The sequence below is a fragment of the Capra hircus genome, chromosome 10 (assembly GCF_001704415.2).
Source record: "Capra hircus breed San Clemente chromosome 10, ASM170441v1, whole genome shotgun sequence".
Classification (NCBI taxonomy): Eukaryota; Metazoa; Chordata; class Mammalia; order Artiodactyla; family Bovidae; genus Capra; species Capra hircus.
In genome coordinates, this window is record NC_030817.1 from 20,203,535 (window position 1) to 20,222,074 (window position 18,540).

An 18,540-nucleotide genomic window follows, 5' to 3' on the forward strand; every position below is an offset into this window, starting at 1 on the left:
AAGAGGCAGGCAGCGGTCAGGCAGAGGCAGGGAAGGGAGGGCAGTGAGCGCAGTGCTGAGTTAGCACAGGGCGGCTTTGTTCACAGAAGCGTCAAAGCTCACTCCTCACTCCACAGACACACACAGCTAAGGGAGGCTTTGCTATTTTCCCTGGTCCCAGCACAGGCTGTCGTTTCTGTAGATCTGAAACCTGTACCACTGCCACCAAAGCTAAAGAGCTTTGATGAAGCGAGGTGAAAGCAGCCAGGCACGTGGGACTACACGTTGTGTGATAGAAAACGTCCGGGAAAGGCACATCTAGGAAAACGGACAGCGCGTGAGTGGCAGCCTAGGGATGCGCGGGGCGGTGGGCGGGACTGCGGAGAAATGGGGCTAGAGCTTCTTCCGGGGTGAGAAAGATCCTCTCAAGTTGCTTACGGTGGGGGTTACCTTACAAAAAAACTGACTGACCTGTACACTTCAAGTGGGAAAACTGTACAGTAAGTGAATTATAACACAATAAAGGTTATTAAAAAAAAAAAAAAAAAAAACCTTAGTAGTGCATACATAGGTACTGTGACTTCAGAAGCTTAGAGATTACCTCCCCAGTAAAAATGATTTTGAAACTAGGGTCCAAATAAAAAGCCATTATATATGATTTGGAAATCCCAAAAGTTCTGAGAAAGTCTTAAGGAAGTCATGTTCCTTCTAGGAGAAAAAAATTAAGCATGGAAAAGATACAGAACTAAATATACAAATACTATTTAAATTATTTCTTACAATTGATCTAAGCTTTCTAACGTGAATGTGAAGTCGCTCAGTCGTGTCCGCTTCTTTGCAACCCCATGGACTGTAGTCTACCAGGCTCCTCTGTCCATGGGATTTTCCAGGCAATAGTACTAGAGTATATTGCCATTTCCTTCTCCAAGGGATCTTCCCAACCCAGGGATCGAACCCGGGTCTCCCACATCATAGACAGATGCTTTACTGTCTGAGCTACCAGGGAAGTCCAAGCTTTCTAAAATGTACTTCAAAAGGAAAGACAAAGACTGAAGGTTTTATGAGACAATTATGTCAAGTGATTCTGTACTGAATACCTATAGTTCAGTTTCTCAGATGCTCAAATAATGTATAGTAAGCAGATGCTAGGAAAAGCAAAAAAGATTACATAACTTAACAATTATTGAGCAGATGGGTCAACTTATGTTATAAATCTGAAGACCTGATAAAAACTCTAACATGGAGAGATGTCCTCTTGCTTGAAAGATAACCAGAGAACTACCCAAATAATCTCTGCCTCCACAGTACCTACCGAAAAACAGTGCTTGGCCCCTGATGCCTTGGCTGTTCAGTTACGAAGTCATGTCCGGTTCTTTGCAACCCCATGGACTGTAGCACGCCAGGCTTCCCTGTGCTCCACTATCTCCGGGAGACGGCTCAAACTCATGTCCATTGAGTCGATGATGCCATCCAACCATTTCAACCTCTGTCTTCTCCTCCTGCCCTCAATCTTTCCCAGCATCAGGGTCTTTTCCGGTGAGTTGGCTCTTTGCAGCAGGTAGGCAAAATATTGGAGTTTCAGCTTCAGCAGCAGTCCTTCCAATTTGATTTCCTTTAGGACTGACTGGTTTGATCTCCTTGTCTTCTCCAGCTCCATAGTTCAAAAGCATCAATTCTTTGGCTCTCAGCCTTCCTTACAGACCAACTCTTACATCAGAACATGACTACTGGGAAAAAACCATAGCTTTGACTATAACAGATATTTGTTGCCAAAGTGATGTCTGCTCATTAATATAATAAGTGTGTCATAGCTTTTCTTCCAAGGAGCAACCATCTTTTAATTTCACTGTCCGCAGAGATTCTGGAGCCTAAGAAAATAAAACCCATCAGTTTCCACTTTTTCCCCATCTATTTGCCATGATGCGATGGGATGGATGCCATGATCTTAGTTTTTTGAATGTTGAGTTTTAAACCAGCTTTTTCATTCTCCTCTTTCGCCTGATGCCTTGCTTCACTGTTAAACCCATTACTACCCCCTTTCTGTGGAACACCTAGAATATTTTTTAGACCACGTTCCCAAAGACTGTCAGTTACTCATCAAGTTATATTTGCTACATGTGTCAGGCTCTCAAAGGCACCCTTTTAAAATGGCTGTACAAGCACACACCGCTGATGCCAAATGCAGTGTGTATACCAGGAGGGCAGTGAAGAAACAGCAGTAGCATTACTGCTCAAACTGCCTTATGGATCAAAAGAACCAAGAACCACCATCATATCTCTCAAATGAAGATGTTCCTAAACAACACCCTAACTGTTGGGAAAATATCAATTATCAGCAAATACTGTATTTCAAACCTACAACTATTTACTACTACCTCTCAAGAAAGATGCGTAATACATTCAGAATACCTCTCACTGAAATATAAGACTGATGGTCTTTTTGTTGCTGTTGCTCAGTCCCCAAGTTGTATCTCCTTGAGACCCGATGGACTGCAACACACCAGGCTTCCCTGTGCCACTCAGCTCGATTCCCCACCCAAACCCGCTCCTCACCAGCCCCCGAATGGAGAGAGTCCCTCTCCAATGGGAATCCCTCCCAAACTCCCAAAGTTTCCCCAAGTTCATGTTCATTGAATCAATGATGCCATCCAACAATCTCATCCTCTGTCACCCTCTTCGCCTTCTGCCTTCAATCTTTCCCAGCACAAGGTCTTTTCCAATGAGTTGGTTGTTCAAATCAGGTGGCCAAAGTATTGGAGCTTCAGCATGAGCCACATTCAACACTTTTACTTAGATCCTAAACAAATTTTAATTCAGTGGATTCAAATATACATTTAACATATTTTATGTGACTGTAAGAAAATTTTAAGCAACCAAAAATATATGATTACATAAACAGGCATTCTGAAAGAAACACAGAGAATGGTCCCCCTTATAAATCGGGTCTATTAGACCCAATTCATTAACTGTTCAAAGTTATAGAAAGCATAAAACAATGAAGACTTTGAGAAAGGAAGGAGCTGGGGTTCTTTTCCCCTACAACATCCTCCCACATATTAAGTAAAGTCACTTTTGCAGAAAGCTCTGTTAACTAAGGGGCAAGTCTGGTACCACACGCCCATTTACCACCCCAGCGGCTCTACACAAAATGAAGCCCCCTGACACCAAGTTCTCCCAAGAGCTGCTCAGGAATCACAGAATCAAAGAGATCACAAGATCAAAGGATCAGGAATCACAGGATCAAAGAGAATGCTTTTCCACCTATCCACAGAGAAAGCCAGCCTTCGGAGGGAAAATGCCAACTTTCCCCAATTACATTCTGGCCTATGACATAAGTAGTTCCACAAAGTATATAAGATGGGAACCAGTCTACTTTCCAGAAATAATACCACCACCAAAGGACATTACTTCAGCAGTCTGAACTTTCTTTTTTTCTCTCACTTGATCTCAAGAATTCTGAGACAGGCAAACACTTTCCCTTTTTCATACCGAAGAGAAAAGTGAAGCTTGTGAGGATTAATAGGCCTGCCCAGCTGCCAACTTGACTTGGTCCACACTATCTCATACCTAATATGTACCACTCAGCTCGATTCCCCACCCAAACCCGCTCCTCCAGCCTTCCCCATTTCAATACATGGCACCTCCATTATCCCAGTTGCTCAGGCCCCAAACCCTGGTGTTACCCTTGACTCCACTCTCTCTCACTCCACATCATTCACCCTTCTGTGAACCAAACTATGTTAGCCTCACCTGAGATGAGTCCAAAATCCAGCCACCTCTCATCGCCTCTGCTACTGCACCATCGTATCTCACCCAGGTCACTGCTAGACCTTCTCCCTGTCTCCACCTTTGCCCCCACCCCTCATTCCATTCTCTACACATTAGCGTTCTGTCTCTTAAAAACATGTCAGATCAAATCCCTTTGGACAAAACCCTCTGGTGGCTTCCCTTATATTCTGGGATGAGAACAGTATCTGCCATCTAGAAGGTGTTCATTGAACACTGCTGATTCGTAAGTGAAGGGAAAATGGCCAAACTCACAGTGCCAGGGCGACACAAATCTTCCAATGTTCTTCGGTAAGATGGAGACCAGATTTATAATAGCCCACAATCCCACATGAGAGAAAACTCTTAAATTTTAATCTGCATAACTCAATCTTATTGGGTTCGATCCCTGTGTTGGGAAGATCCCCTGGAGGAGGGCATGGCAACTCACTCCAGCACTCTTGCCTGAAAAGTTCCATGGACAGAGGAGCCTGGCAGGCTACAGTCCATTGAGTCGCAAAGGGTTGGACACAACAAAGCGCGCACACACCCAAACTCAATCTTATAACACATCATCAGTCCTATGCTGCATTTCCAACAACAAATTAAAACGAAAAGATCATTGTAGAAAGCCATGACATCTCACACTAGGTTATCTGAACACTATAGATCTGGCAGCAAGGGCAACTGCCAGCTTATTACTGCAGCACTGGTCAGGAGACCTGCGTGACTCTTCTGCGTTCAGGGACATGATGCCACCATATCTCAAGACCACCTCACTCAAAAGCGACCAGGGCTCCAAAAGACTCAGAAGGGAGCACTTAAGAGAAGAGGTGCTAAGCGTTCCTAAATCTCTACACGCTGGCACTACACCAGTCATCTGAAACTGGAATTAACTTTCTAGTGTGTTACCAGTAACATCAGAAAGACTAGCTTCCGGATTGTCTCTTGCCAAAATGATGAAGACAGACTCTCAGCTGAGTTAAAATGTTGATTATTTTCAGAGTGAAACTAATACTAAAATTATTCACCGTTATAGCATTTTCTCACTAAAATGTTTGAGTTAAAAACAAAAATGCTAAATTTCTTGTTAGCTCTTTGAAAAATATGTCTACTATCTGCAAAAAAGCCCTAATCTCACTAACTCATAATAATACAGTCTTCCTTGGTGGCTCAGATGGTAAAGCGTCTGCCTGTAATGCGGGAGACCCAGGTTCAATCCCTGGGTCAGGAAGGTCCCCCCCGAGAAGAAAATGGCACCCCACTCCAGTACTCTTGCCTGGAAAATCCCATGGGTGGAGGAGCCTGGTAGGCTACAGTCCATGCGGTCACAAAGAGTCGGACATGACTGAGCAACTTCACTTTCACATAATATGTTCACAGAATTTTAACATTTGACCTCAAAGGAAGTTTAATTCAACCCTCAACTTTCCTACTACAAATGAAACGGTTACCTGGTTCACAATAAATGAACAATGAAGATTTGTTAAATGAATGAACAAATGACTGAAGATCCAAAAGGTGTACAGTAGTTTAGTCGCTACGTCGTGTTCGACTCTTGCAACCCCAAGGACTATAGCCCACCAGGCTCCTCTGTCCATGGGATTCCCCAGGCAAGAATATTGGAGTGGATTGCCATTTCCTTCTCCAGGGGAACTTCCCGACCCAGGAACCAAACCCAGGTCTCCTGAATTGCAGGCAGATTCTTTACTGACTGAGCTACAAGGGAAGCCCAAAAGGGGTTTATGACTCTTTAAAGACCTGACAATTGGTGGAAAAACCTAGAAGTAGCCAAAACTAAGTGTTTAGATTTCCTTGGAGTGGGCTTGGAGGTAGGGGGGAAAAAAAACAAGATTTGAAAACCTTATCTGGGTCCTCAGGAAAACCTTAAGCAAAATTCATTAAAGCCTGTTTCCTTTAGTTCTGTTACTTAGAAAAGCACTGGATAAAATAAATTTAGCCAAGACAGATCTCCTTGGAAACCAAGAGGCAGAACTGTCTAGTGTTTTTTTCTTCCTCCACACAAAGAATATTTAATGTAGGACTATTTTCATAATAAACAGCTACAATTGTTTTGCATCAAAAGTAAAACAGGTGGCTTTTGGCAAAAAGGAAAAATCCAATCAGATGAGAGGAATGGATCACTGAGAAGGACCATATCAATCACTGGAAGATTATCAGCCACATGAGGGCAGGAGCTGTGCATCCTTTCTCCACTAGAAGCACCCACTGGCCCCTGGCATGTGAGTGAATGAGTGAGTGAAAGTCATCCAGTCATGTCTGACTCTTGGAATTCTCTAGGCCAGAATACTGGAGTGGGTAGCCTTTCCTTTCTCCAGGGGATCTTCCCAACCCAGGGATAGAACCCAGGTCTCCAGCATTGCAGATGGATTCTTTACCAGCTGAGCCATAGGGGAAGACCTGGCATGTAGTAGGAGTCAATAAATACTTATGAGTTAATTAGTAAGTAAATTACTCCTTCCAGACCCACCCATGCAGACTTAGATTAATTTGGTCACCACTAAATAATACCTTGTGCGTGCATGAGTGCATGCTAAGTCACTTCAGTTGTGTTCAACTCTTTGCAGCCCTGTGTACTGTAGCCTGCCAGGCTCCTCTGTCCATGCGATTCTCCAGGCAATACTGGAGTGGGCTGTCATGATCTCCTCCAGAGGATCTTCCCGACCCAGGGATCAAAACCGCGTCTTTTATGTCCCTTGTATTGGCAGGCAGGTTCTTTACCACTAGCACCATCGGGGATGCCCAAACAATGCTTTGCCTTGTATATGCAAGCATAGTACATCTTTCCTCCATAGAAATTCTACCAATTGTCCCCTCAAGTAATACACTTATCCAAAATATCCTTATACTTTTATTAAGAAGGTGAGAAAGTATGTCTTACGCAGCCTAAATTATTAAAGTAGCCACTGAGTTTGCTGTTCTGGATCCAGTCTCTCTCCTTCAATTCAGCCTATACAACTCAGCCAGGTTAATTTTATGTTCTTTGTACATCCTAGAAAATACAACAATACTGTGGCTAAGTATTCTATTTTTGTGTGGCCCACTGCTATTCGTTGAGCAGATACGGAAAATCAGCAATTACTGGACTGGAATGGGAAAGGCAAAAGAGTGTCAATGAAGAAAATACTACATAGTGAAAGGTCTCATAATAACTGACCCCCTTTGAAAATCTTGAGATTACTATCAGAGGCTTTCATTAAAAAGACTCTGGTGGTAATTTTCTTTAGCACAATGCTAGAACTGACACAGATGGTTTGAGTATTTATACCCATTGAGGTAACACATTCAATATTCAAGATCAGTTCAAGGTTCATCACCTTTTTGAAGCTTTCCCAAATCATAGGATCTGTGCAAACACTTTGTAAACTAGGAAGTGCTAGACTATAGGTCTTATTATACTAGTTGCCAATTGACAGCCTCACCTACATTCTGCAATTTAAATCATCTTACTTAATTCTTCAAGTGGGTCTCGTCTCCTCCCCAAAAATGAAGAATTATTTGAATTGTTTTCCCAATTTCTCTATTACATCTCTATTTCTCAACACCTACAACAGCGTAGGTTAAAAATAAGTATCACTCAAACTTCCTGACTTCAATATATGTTACAAAACTAATCTAAAAAGCTAAAAGTGGTACTGACATGGTGGTTTAGTCGCTAAGTTATATCCAACTCTTGCAATCTCATGGATTGTAGTCTGCCAGGTTCCTCTGTCCACGGGATTCTCCAAGCAAGAATACTGGAGTGAGTAATAGCCATTTCCTTCTCCAAAGGATCTTCCTGACCCAGGAATTGAACCTGGGTCTCCTGTATTACAGGTAGATTCTTTACCAATTGAGCTACGAGGGAGCCCTGGTACTATAGAGACAGACAAATAGATCAATGAAACAGAAGTCAGTCCGGAAATAAACCATCAAGAATGTGGCCAACTGGTCTTCAACAAGGATAGTAAGACCACTGAAAGGGAAAAGCACAGTCTCTTCAACATATTCAGCTGAGAAAACCTGATATCTGCACACAAAAGAAGGAAGTTAGATCCTCTTCTTACACTATATAAATAAATTAACTCAAAATGGATTAAAGACTGAAATGTAGGAAGTACAACTAAAAAACTTCTAGACAAAAACACAGAAAACTCCATGACGTTGGACTTGGCAAAGACTTCTTGGATACGATGCTAAAAGCAAAAGGGATTGCTTTTTGATGGGATTACATCAAAATTGTAAACTCTTATGCATTAACTGACACAACATAGTAAAAAGGAGGTGTACGAAAGGGGAGATAATATATGCAAATCATGCACCTGACAAGGGGCTAATATTCAGAATATATAAAGAACTCCTACAACTCAACAACAAAAACTCAAATAACCTAATCAAAAAATGAGCGGACTTACGACATTTCTACAAAGATGATATGCAAATGGCCAACAAGCACATGAAAGATGCTCAACATAACTTATCAATAGAGAAATGCAAATCAGAACCACAGTGAGACATTACTTCCTGCCCATTAGAATGGCTACTATCAAAAAATAATAAAAAAATAACAAGTGTTGGCAAAGAAGGGCAATAACATTGAAACACTGCTGGTGGGAGTGTAAGATGGTATAACCACTATGAAAATGAGTACGGAGGTTATTCAAAAAAATTAAAAATAGAACTATTATATCATACAGAAATCCCACTTTTGAGTATATCGCCAAAGGAACTGAAAACAGGGTCTCAAAGAGATACGTGAGCATCATGTTCATAGCAGCACTATTCACAATAGCCAAGAGGTAGAAGCAACCCAAGTGTACACCTATGAATGGACAGGTAAACAAAATGATACACACATACAATGTAATATTCCCTGGTGGCTCAGCTGGCGGTGGCTCAGCTGGTAAAGAATCCACCTGCAATGCAGGAGACCCCAGTTCGATTCCTGGGTCACAAAGCTCCCTGGAGAAAGGATGGGCTACCCACTCTGGTATTTTGGGGCTTCCCTGGTGGCTCAGATGGTAAAGAATCCGCCTGCACTGCAGGCAAGCTGGGTTAGATCCCTGGGTTGGGAAGATTCCCTAGAAGTGGGCATGGCAACCCACTCCAGTACTCTTGCCTGGAGAATCCCCATGGAGAGAGGAGCCTGGTGGGCTACAGTCCACAGGGTCGCAAAGAGTTGGACACGCCTGAGCACAAAGCACAATATTATTCAGCCTTAAAAGGGAAGGAAACCCTACCACGTGGCAACAGGAATGAACCTGGAGGACACTATGCTGAGAGAAATAAACCAGTCACAAAAAGATAAATACCACACGATACCACTTGTATGAGGTATCAAAAAGGTCAAATTCATAGAAACAGAAAGTAGACCAGTGATGGCCAGGGATGGGGGAAGGGAAAGGAGAAGTTGTATAAGGGGTATAGTTCCCAATTTGTGAGATGAAAGCAGTCGGAACTTCTGTTTCACAACAACGTGAATATACTTAACAAGACTAAACTGTATTAACAACAGCTGAGATGGTAAATTTTAGGCTATGTGTTCTTTACCCCAGTAATAAAAGTAAGTGCCACAGGCAACCACCAAATTGGATTTACTTGTTCGAGCACCACTGCAGGAGTTCTAAGCAGCCTGATCCTTTCAGCTGCTGGCAGTCATTTCCAAATTTCTTCCAAGTTGTCTTTTTCAACCAAGGGGACAGTACACATGATCGGAGGCTCTCCTATACCCATCCAAACTGAAGCTTCCACATGCACCTTATTGTCAAGCATAAATCCAAACATGATATAAAAGTCATTGTGTTCTCAACTGAGTGGGGGAGGAGCATAAAAGAGTCACCTGTTGAGTTTCTTCAAACCACCCATCCACCCTGAGAAATACCCCACAGCCCACTGCGAGCCGCCACCCTCCCCTACACACCTGATCCAAACCCTTGAAAAATCACTGTTTTTAAATGCTCCCTTGAAGACAGCCTTCAGAACAATCCCTTTGAAAGTGATTATTAGGTTGAGTCTCTCTTAATAAGCCTTTTCTGTGAATCCTATAGCTCTCCAAAACCTATCATGTACCTACTGAAACATTATTTTGTCATGCCATTATTATATCCCATTTCCTATTGCAAAATATCAGTGCTAAGATCCTAATTAAAATAAATAAATAAAGTAACACTGAGGCTCTTGGAAGAATCGCAGGCACTTCTCAAACCAGAAAAGAGATGAGGGTCAGGAACCACATTTAGTCTTAAGCCTCCTAACGGGTTTCCCAAGGGCACATTCTGAGCCAGGAGTCAAACCCCATCCCAAACATATCTATGCACACAGAGCACGCTCTCTTTACACGTGAAATTCCAGCTACTCAGAAATTAGACTCTAGCAAAATATATTGACAGAAGCTTCTGAGGTCTTCGTTGGGGCAGCCAGAAGTATGGTCAAGGGAAAGGGAGGACTTAAATAGACTACACACTAGCCCTCATTTCAAGAGGAAGAACAACTCATTTTCAGTCTCTGAAAGAAAAGGCAGTATGGTTCTCACAAGTCACATATTTACATTTCTTGCAAAAATATGGAAGATACTCCTTTCTATTTATTTCCCTAAGTATGTACAGGAGAAACAAGGAATCACAGCCAAACTGGGTGAAAATTTTACAACATTCTATTAATGTATAATTATATATACCTCCTATAAGTATCTCCATATAAGTACCCTCTGTTCTTAAAAACATGAAACATCACAGTTTAGTCATCAGTTGTTTCTCTGAAAGCATCAAAAAAGAAAAAGAAACTTATAAAAACCAATAGTCAGTCAATTGTGAGAACTAAGACTGTAAAAGGAAATGCAAAGATCTCAGAATATATCAAACTATAATTTCTATCTAGGCAAATAATTGAGAATATAAAAAAATGAATTAGAAAAAAATAATATAGGACCCAACATAAATGATACTGATCAGAGTCAAGTCTTAACTATAGGAATGTGGTCATTCAGCACACAGCCCTTTGCTTTTCACTTCTTAATAGCTTCATTCTGAGACGTCTGGACCTTATTCTAAAAGGGAGCAAGACGTTGAGCCGCAAAGGAACAATCAATGGCTACAGACTATACTTACAGCTTTGGTAAAAGGCTTTCTGGAAAAAAATAGAGAAAAGAGGAATAACCAAAATTCACCCTCGTGTCTCTGAAAATCATTTAACCTGGACCTACTCTAGGGGAGGAGAAAGAAAAAAAGGAAGCCAGTGGCCACCACAGCTGGCTGGTCAGTCAGCTCCAGTCGCCTCTAAGTGATCCCTGTGTTTGTGCAAATCAGTAACTCTCCATCTCCAGGTCAGCATTCTCCAACAAGCAAACATTCTCCCCATGCCTCTCCTGAACTGAAAAAAAAGGGAAATCTAACATTATGTAATTGCCCGTTTCCCACAATTTAAAGTTAGGCATACTACAATTCTAATTAGAGGGAGAACTTGGTGCAACATGACAAGTAACAAATTAGGAAGCCAAAGGCTGAAAATTCTCATCCCGACCTGCAGAGGCCGAGAGAAACAGCTTCACCTGCCCCGGTGGCACACCCCTCTCAAGGCACTGCTATTGACTAAAATCCAACAGAAGAAGCCCCTGACGTTCCTCCGTGTCATTTGGTGTCATCTCCCTAGATCCTCAAGAAAACACTCACGTCCTCTTCACAGCTGGAGTTACATCACTCCTCCCAGGCAGAAATAAAACGAGAAAGTGGATGTGGACCAGTCCCTAACCTCAAAAGATACTCCCTATGCATTCTCTTACCCAGGTGATTACGAGCCCAGGCACACTTGTGTTATTTATCCTCACTCAAACCATCTGTGTTTAAGAGATCCAAGGTAAAGGGGATCTTTTCCATGTTTCTACAGCTCGCTCCAGTGCTCATCAAAAACCCACCGAACGAATAAATGAGCTATCATCTAAGAGTAATTAACCTAGTCTGTATAAAACCCTTCAAAAACAAAGTGCTATTAAAGTGTGTGGGTTTTGTTTGGCTTTTTTTTCTTTTTCTTTCAATTAGCTAAGCATAGAAAAAAACACAAAAATCCAATTAGGCCAATTTATTTCCCAGACCCAAACTGTACAAGTGCAATAGATAGAAAGTTGTTAGATTGTCAATCTCAAGTGATAGTGGAACACCCCTATTTTAAATAGCCCTGAATGTGGAACAGATACAAATTTTTGTGTGAGCGATGAAGCAATAACACAACGCTCTACCCTCCTGGGGGAAGGGAGAGTCCCTCATCAAAAGGGCAGTCACCCAAGTGGCAGGGATGTTTCTTCTCTCCTGGCTCAGATTACCCCAGTGGAAGCTGGGTGGGGCTATATATATATATATATATCACTCACATTTTCAACAGGAAGCTTCTACAACATTTTCCTGTTTTATGTGCAATTACACCTCCACCTAACAAATCCTCCCTAGCCTCACCTCCCAATAACCCTTACCTGTAGCTGAGAGACAAGGCCTGAAGTTGCCATGGTTACAAAAATAAGGGGGTCACAACAACTTTTTTTACAAATGAAAAATGAGTTTAAAGAAAAAATGGTCAACTACAAATTAAATCTGGCTTCTCTAAAGTGTATACAAGTATATTATCCTCTGAGTTAAAAAAGAAAAAAAAAACTACAGGCGCTATGATGTAAATATTTTTAACCAACTCATAATTTCTTTCTCCACAACTTCGTAATTTGAGTAACCCCACTCCAGTACTCTTGCCTGGAAACTCCTATGGACGGAGGAGCCTGGTGGCTGCAGTCCATGGGGTCCTGAGAGTTGGACACGACTGAACAACTTCACTTCCACTTTTCACTTTCATGCAATGGAGAAGGAAATGGCAACCCACTCCAGTGTTCTTGCCTGGAGAATCCCAGGGATGGGGTCGCACAGAGTCGGACACGGCTGAGGCGACTCAGCAGCAGTAGCAGCAAAGCTTAGTTACCAAACACTACATCAATGCAGTGTTTCATGGCTTTTCAACCTTCATGTGCATTTTGTCTCATTAACTTTTGCTTCTTCTCATTTTAGACATTTAATAAATACTGAATGCTTGAGTGGAGGGAAAAAGTAGTAAATAAATTTTAACATGATAGACTCTAAGATGGGGGGGGTGAACAACAGCAAACAAAAGAATAGTTAAATCTGAAGACCTGTCTTCCAGTCACTGTGTGACCACTGACCAGTTCTCCTATACTCTTCAAAAAAATCACTTCAACTTTCTGGGCTTGTTTCCTCATCTGGAAAATGGAGAAGAGCTAAATGATTTACGCTCAAAATTCCTTCTAACAATCTACGAATCTGTTCGTCAGAAAGAACGAACATGTGATTGCAAATAAAACTATGGTTTACAAGTTTCTTTCATGCACATATTCTCAATAATTTCTGCAGCAAACAGATGAAGCTTCACTGCGGGGGGAAAAAAAATACATTTTTTCTCAGAAAGTTAGTTCAGGAAAAGGTTTGATTACTTTTTATTATCCCATAGCTGGAAAATTTGAAGCCCAAACGTTCTTGTGACCCCATGGACTGTAGCCCCCCAGGTTCCTCTGTCCATGGGATTTCCCCAGGCAAGAATACTGGAGTGGGTTGCCATTTTCTTCTCTAGAGGATCTTCCCGAACCAGGGATCAAACCCAGGTCTCCCGCAGTGTAGGCAGACACTTTACCGTCTGAGCCACCAGGGAAGCCTAAAGACAAATACTGGGCCCCATTATTTCCAAAATTAATTCAAATATGTTATAATTCAAAAATAATTGCCAGCTATGCAACACTTTTATAGGGGTCTCAGGGTATCAGAACATCAAACCAGGGAAGGTCACTATAAATGCTCCACTGCACTGTTTCTCGAGCCCCAGAACAGTTTTACCCACCACTGGAATCACAGAACTCAACAGCATGCCTCCCAGACAGAGGCACTCAATAAATACTGTTTGACTTACTACAAACCTCGAAAGATTAGGAATACAGTGATATTATGGAGATAAATTTTTTTTTCTGAATTGGAGATATAAAATTCTGTGATCTGAGTTGACAAGAAGAAAGATGCATTCTATATCAGAGGACTAGCTCTACTCCAGACTTAGCAACTGAACAACAAAGCTCTACGTTATGGGGATGAGTTAGTCTGTCTTCTTTAGAGAAAGTCCAATTTCATCAGTTTACCAAAAGGCTCAAATCTGCACTGTCACCTGAAGATCTTCGGGCTAGGTATACTTCATATGTACACTGACATGGACCAACAGAAATGATGGCAGGACAGTGAGGACCAATAGGAAGCATATATTCATTTATCATCAATCACTACATACATTCCCCTAAACTGCAAAGATTGAGAGGATCTGTACTCTTAAACATGCTCCGCCTCTCCTCATGCTCCTGTTTCACAGCTCAAAGAGAGAAAACAGCCATTCACTGAAAAACTCTAACTGATAGAACAGATACACGGCCCAACTCACAGTCAACCAAGGTCCTCCAAAGTCTCTGCAAAATCGCTTATCTCCAGCAATCTTCAATCTATGGCTTCAATAGAGTTACTAAAAGGTATTTCTCAATAGTTCTTTTAAAAAAAATTCAAGATGTGGCCAGGGATAGGGGTGGAGAGACCTACACCAAAATTACACATCTAATTCAATGCAAAAGCAAAGTAAGAAAACCAGGAAATCACAGTGAAAGGACAGAGTTAAAAGACTCTTACTATAAAATTGAGTGAGCTGCTTTGCAATTAGTATTGCAATTATTACCAGGAGTTCATCCACCTCATCACAGAATCCTATGATGAAGTCACAATTAATTCTGCCTGACACTTCAGATCTAAAAAGTTCACTGCACCAGAACAGCAATTTCAAACTCAAGGAGCAGTACCAGCAACCACAGAGAAGCTAACAGCAACACCTGCTGACTGTCTCGAGCCACCTGCCAAACTTGTTCCCTCACTCGACTAGAGAATAATGATATAGTCAACTTCAGGAGTCCTTTACTTAAGCATAATGGGATAAGAAAATAAGTTAACAGCCATAAATACCATTCACCCCTCAAAATCTCTTATTTTGCTCCTAACCATTTATGTGCAAATCATCACCCAAAGTATTTTAAATGCACTGTTAATTGCTAATGCCTAAGTATAAATAATTTATTTCATGGGAAAAATATTTTAACATTAATTTTCTCCTTAAGAACTGGCACGTCATCTAACACACTTCGGTGACCATAAACTGCTTTATGAAAACCTTTTATTTGAGACTACTCCTGTTACCACTGTTCTATATTATTTCCATCAGATTTTTTTTTTTTAATTCTGGTAAAGGTGGCTTAATCGTAGCTTTGGAAAAAATGAAAAAGAGGAAAGTGAAGGTCATTAAATCCGGATTATACAGAAAATTAACACTGTTACTAAACTGGGTGCAGGCAATGATTCTACAGGACTTTATCCTGTACTTTCCCAAAATATTAAGTGAGAGAATCTTTGCCTGGGATGAATATTCCATATGAGAAAATGAGAGAAAGTTGACACTTAACTCCCACAGAGTACGAGTATAAAAACAATGGCTTTAAGAGTCTGAGTCAGAGTTTCAACATGAAAGGTTTGCTTTATAGAGGAAACGCCAACTCCAGTTCATCCAGACAGACCTGGAACCTGATGAAAGTCGACACCTCTACTCTGAAATTTGCATCGCATCACAGGCTCCCAGTTTACAAACGTAATCGTTTAGCAGGTAGTAAGAATTTCACTGAGTGCTGCCTCTAAAATACCCGTCAAGAAAAATAAAATTTGTAAGATAAATGCATCTTAGGGTCCATTAGCTTTGCTTCTCTTCAAAACGAATACCAACAACTCAATTAAACATCTTCCTTGAAAGTGAGCCACTTTCCTCGTCTCTATGTTCTCCAAATGGTGAACCGATGAAATTTCAACCTGCCCAACAAGATTACTTGTCCACCTAGAAATGCCGTGGAGCGATAGGGAGCTTGGCAAATTTCTTTTAAGGTCAGGATCGAAGTTGGAAACAGATGGGGCAAAGAAGAAAAAGTTCTTTTTTGCAGTACCTTCACAACGCCTCAGCCCTCTCGTGGTTTACTTGCTCCAAGAAAAAGCAGGTTAGAGCATCCTAGGATTTCGCTCCCCACCAGACCCCCGGGAGAGAAATGAACCACCCACGGGCACCGAGCTGCTCTTCCCCCTTTCTCACGATCAAACCTCTGGGCCTGTCCCTCCAGCACAGCGTGCAAAGCGCTCACCCAGGTGACTGAAGGGGAAGGGTCAGCCGGGAGGAAACGAGAGCGGCTGAGTGGGCGCAGCCGCCCGTACCGGGGCGCGGGTCTCCCGGCCTCTCGCACAGGCGCCTGGCGGAGAGTTGTGCAGATTCAGATTCCGAGGTGCGCGCGCGCGCGCGCGCCGGGCGCGGTGCAGCTCGGACTCGCCCCCGCCGGGTTGCGCTATCAGCACGCCACCAAATCGGAAATTAAAAACTTTGACCGGCCTCCCGGTGTACTGCTCCGTGCCCTGGACCCGCGTCCTAGCCAGAAATGGGGTAGGGGCTGTCAAGAGTCTTGCACCCCCCAACTCCCCTCCCCGAATTCCGGGCGCCGGAGCCACTTACCGCTCGGCCCGGCCTCCCGGTGCCGCCGCGCGTCCGGGCGCGTCCGCCGCGCGCTCTCCTTGGGGGGAAAAAAGAGAGAGAAACCGTGTAGACGGTCGGCGCGCGCTCACTCGCCGCCTCCTCTGCGGATAACCGCAGGCTGCGAGGCCAGGTCGGGCGCCGCGCGGAGGGGGGGGTGGGGATCGGGGAGGTGGAGGCGCAATCAGCCCAACTCCCGAGCCTTGATCAGAAGGGGACCCGGAATGCAGGCTGGAGAAAAGCCGGCGGGGGACTGCGCTCTCGGCGTAATGGGGGGGGGGGTGGTGCCGGAGGCGCACCCCCCAAGTCCCTGGGCATCAACTATTGTTTGGGCGCTTGGGGCCCCGCTCGCGCCGCCTCCGAGGTCCAGCGCCCCCCATCCCGCCCGCCTAACCCCCAAAAAAGAAACAGCCGAGGGGGCGGCCGGCGCGGAAAGTGAGTGCAGAGTGGCTGGTGGGGGGGAGGTCCGAGGTGGACGCTGGGGAAAGGGGAAGTGCGTGCCAAGTGGGGGGGAGGGGACAGGTAAGTGCAAGACGGGGGGCGAGAAGGCCCGGGAGGGTTGGTGGGGGAGGAAATGGGGAGGGAGCCACGAAGGCGGGAGAGGATGGAGCGGCCTGTGGGGGGCCAGGGTGGAGGGGTGGACGGCCTTTGAAGCCCAGACCTGGCCCTCCCCGGGGACCCTCCTCCCGGGGACTCAGCGGCGCTCTGACTTTCGCTCACTTGCTCACGCATACAGTGAACTCGCTCACAAAGTTGCCGGCGGTGGCAGCGCCGCACTCGCCCTTCCCCTCCCCTTCCCTCCCGGCTCCCCCGCCCCATTCCTTCCCCTCCTTCGCTCCCTCCCACCGTCGCTCCCCAAGTCTCGGGTGAGATCACCGCTGTGCTGTTCAGAGCTGCGCTCAAATCTCGCGAGATAAGTGACAACTCAGCCCAGACGGCGGGGGAAGAAGAACGAGTTAGAAGATGGGGGGGGGCAGGGGAGCGCGGAACTCCTAGTTGCTATGACGACGGCAAAGCCCTGGATTCCTGTCTCCTGCAGAGAGCCCAGGCTGCAAACGTGGGTGCAGGTTTGCACCTTCCCTTGCCCGACGCCCTAATAATGGTGCCGAAAGCAAGGGCTGGAAGCGGGAAAAGGACTTTTAAACCTCTTCGAGAGGGTTACCTGCATCATGACATCTGGCCAAATTTGGCAAATGAGGCTAATTATTTAAGAGGTCCTGGGACAGATTTCTGCCACAGAAGTCAGCACATCTGTGAACCCCCAATTTCCTACCATATATTCAGTTTTTCAACCTTCCTGTCTTAACCTCAGCCCCCAACCTCCACCGACTCCATACCCTACTCCAACCACTCCATACACTCTTCCCCGCCGCACCTCTTCACCCCACTACCCCACCCTAACTCCTTTTCGCCACTGCCACGACCAGGCTGAGCTCCTCGAGGATCTGCCTTATCCATCTTTGTGTTTATCCTCAGCGCTTCCACAGGCTCGGTACATAAGTATTTAATGTCGGGGGCGCGGGAATGAACGCAAAAAGCTATGCTTGTCCTAGGTACCTCAGTACCCTCACCTTCCCTGGAAAGTATTTGGGCCTAGACTGTGTTTCTGCTGCATAGTTTTGTTTTTGACTTTGTTAAACTGTCCTCCTCTTTCTGTTACACAGAATTATCTGTTTTTCAGTATTTATAATCACTCCTTTCTCTTTTTCCATCTTTGTCTCAAAAAAAAAAAAAAACCCTATTCACCATGGAGAGGGGGAATCATGAAGCTTCTTCAGACGCCATCATCCCTACTCCAAAATGTAGAAATTTTTCTTTAGGGGAGTATAAGAGTGTCTGTGTGTGTGTCTGTGTCTGTGTGTGTGTGTCTGTGCACACACGCGCTCAGTCTGTCCCAACTCTTTTCGACCCCCATGGACTATAGCCCCTGGCAGGCTCCTCAATCTATGGAAGTTTCCAGGCAAGAATATTGAAAATGCTGTTTACCTCTCCAGGGGATTTTATATACTCACTCCTAAGTAAAATGGATACTGTAACTAGAAGTTAAGCTTAAACTTTTATATCAAAATGAATGAGTAAAAATAGATTTCATGGTATGTGAATTATAGCTCAATTTAAAAAGTTCATCACTATTTACATAAATATGGGAAAACCATTATTTTTTAATAA

General features: G+C 43.8%; 1 protein-coding gene across 5 annotated transcripts in view; it reads right to left on the reverse strand.

Moving 5' to 3' along the window:
- Nucleotides 1-16,455, reverse strand: part of SIPA1L1 (signal induced proliferation associated 1 like 1) — a 383,207-nt gene extending 366,752 nt beyond the window's left edge. For 4 of the 5 annotated variants that reach the window (XM_005686032.3, XM_005686031.3, XM_013967265.2 and 1 more), the window contains exon 1: nt 15,992-16,099. The gene's annotated coding sequence lies outside the window, so the exon portion shown is untranslated. Of the gene's footprint in view, nt 1-15,991; nt 16,100-16,353 lie in introns of those variants that run through there. The other variant, XM_018054010.1, reaches the window with a different exon arrangement.